A 2578-nucleotide genomic window follows, 5' to 3' on the forward strand; every position below is an offset into this window, starting at 1 on the left:
AGAACATCTCTGAATATTTTCAATATTTTCTTCTTTTATCCCCCGCCTGTGAAATTGGGCCATTCATCACGTTAGTGCATCGTTTCCGATTGATCGACCGGCTGCGATGGTTATGCATTGCTGGGACGCTTTATCCGTGTTCGTGTCCTCTAAAACTGCGAATTAACCTGTTTCATTAAAGGCATTCATGTTTCCTGATCCATCGATAGTCAACAAAACTCACCAGCGGCTCGTTGGTCTAGGGGTATGATTCTCGCTTAGGGATATGTTTGGGCTGATGTGTGAGAGGTCCCGGGTTCAAATCCCGGACGAGCCCCTTTTATTTCAGAAGCACTGATTTCCTTCGTATTTCATATCACTGACGCAAGGTAATTGTCTGATAAGTGAGCAAGACTGGAAATGTGTTGTGAGATGCAGATGCTTTGTCTGCACGGTAAGCCTGTGGAAAATGATGGATCTGCATGTTGATGGGTTTTTTTGGGACTGATGTGTTAGAGACCGAAATAGAGAAGTGCAGCGAACTTTCCGAACAACTCCTACTTTTGTTTTGGCCAGGACAAAAGTGGCACGAAGTTGCAGACAATTTAACCACCACTGACGGAAATTGGGGCCCAAACCCGAATTTAACGCCCTCGCTCACACCGGTCACTTTACTGTGTCGTCATCTTGTGATTGCGAGAGCTGGAAATTTAACTCTGACCCCAGTTTCTGACGCCCCAGATTTTGTGTCGTAAATCTGATCTTCACCCTATCCGGGAACACCTTGTCTACGGATGCGATTATAAGTTATCAGTCGACACAGAGAGGCTAGTTGGGGAATTCCACAGGGAAGAATTGATAACTGAAGAATGAACACCTTCCTGTCATATTCAGGTGGAAGTGACAATCCCTGTCCAGCTTTCATTTGCAGCGTTCATTGTTTGTTTCATTGTCAATGAATTGAACAGTGGCCCACCTTTGCAGCAGTCTCGTGTGTGAACCCAATTCCGTAATATCATACTCCAGTTGGCTATTTCGCAGAAAAACACTTTGTCTCATTTCACGCAGCTTACCTTCAGTATGAACGGTTGCCAATTTAGATGTTCCTTTGCAAACATCTGAGGCTGCATTTTGTGGTGAGGACGCAGGAAACGTTTTCGTCTGATGACTCTTCCATGAAGGTCATATTTGTGCAAGGGTCGCTGCAGAGTAGAAGAGTGCACCACCACTCCAGAGTCTGCGAAATCTTCATGGAGGTCTTTTGCAATCAAACCGGGGTTTTGATTTACTTTCTAACAATCCTACGAGCAGTTCTCTCGGAAAGTTTTCTTGGTCTTCCAGACCTGAATTTGACCTCCACCGTTCCTGTTAAGTAGCATTTGCTACTTACATTACGAACTGAGGAAACGGCTACCTGAAAACACTTTGCTATCTTCTTATAGACTTCTCCTTCTTTGGGGGCATCATTTATTTTAATTTTCAGAGTGTTCGGCTGCTGTTTAGACGAGACCATGGTTGCAGATTGTTGGGACAAGGCTTGAGGTGTCAGGGTATTTATAAAGCATTGAAATTTGCATCACCTGGCCTTTCCTAACGATGACTGTGAACAAGTCACAGCCTTACAAGTTAATGAAGGTCTGAGACCTTGGTGAAAGCTCAGATCTCTTGGGGCGCCCAAACCTTTGCATGGTGTCCTTTCCTTTTTTCACTCTAAGACTGTACAAAACAAAAATAATACACTAATCTTGCTTAAAATGTTGAAAATAATGTTTCATCTTTAACGTTATGCGTTTTGGAGATCAGTTCATCTTCTGCTCTCTTAAATATTCACAGTAACAGAGATTTTGACAAGGGGTGCCCAAACATTTTCACGCTACTGTATATGCATATTTATCTGTATGTGTGTGTATGTGTGTGGAACAAAATCAGAAGAATGTATTTGTGCGGAAAATGAACGTAAAATGACGTCTTTTATTGGTTGACCTCATCCGGAGGCAGATCCGCTATAAACCTATTTTGCTCACGGAGTAAATGAGATGTTCAGTCTACTCGCCTCTGAACTTTGGGGGGCACCTTTTACAAGGTATTGGTCGCTCCTGTTGTCGGAATTATTTCAGAATCTGCACCACATGCCGCATAAAACTAATCAACGAAATCGGCTCCAATTCAGAGAGCCCATGAGTAGAATCAGCATGAATAAAACGAGAACATGAGGAATAGAAACAGGGTCAGGCCAATTATCCCCTCGGGCCTATTCCTCCATTCAGCTGAACTTCCATTTCTGCACGACTTTACTCCACCCAACCAATATCCATTTCTTGAGTACAGCAAATGTTGTTCTCTGTTTAAGTGTGTGTTTATTCCAGGTTCCAGCTGATTCCCGTCAATGTTGTAGTGATTTCCATCGATGCGGCCACGGAGAACCACATATCCCCGCCGATGTTCATATCGTGCTCAGCTGATACAATACAACACTGTTTCCCGAATAAGATTGCCGAATTTTGAGAGTGCATCCGTCGGGCAGGAGAGCTGGTCTCAAAAACCAAAACACAAATTCGTGGCACACCCTGTCCGACAGTATCATGGAACTAAATTTACC

At 43.6% G+C, this 2578-nt stretch overlaps 1 non-coding gene across 1 annotated transcript; it reads left to right on the forward strand.

Annotated features, from left to right (window-relative positions):
- Positions 1 to 227: 227 nt before the first annotated feature.
- On the forward strand, positions 228 to 316 carry trnap-agg (transfer RNA proline (anticodon AGG)). The gene is given in 2 exon segments: positions 228 to 263; positions 281 to 316. It is a non-coding gene; the product is annotated as a tRNA-Pro (tRNA).
- Positions 317 to 2578: the final 2262 nt, after the last annotated feature.

This window comes from Pristis pectinata, chromosome 14, assembly GCF_009764475.1.
Source record: "Pristis pectinata isolate sPriPec2 chromosome 14, sPriPec2.1.pri, whole genome shotgun sequence".
In the NCBI taxonomy this organism is placed as follows: domain Eukaryota; kingdom Metazoa; phylum Chordata; class Chondrichthyes; order Rhinopristiformes; family Pristidae; genus Pristis; species Pristis pectinata.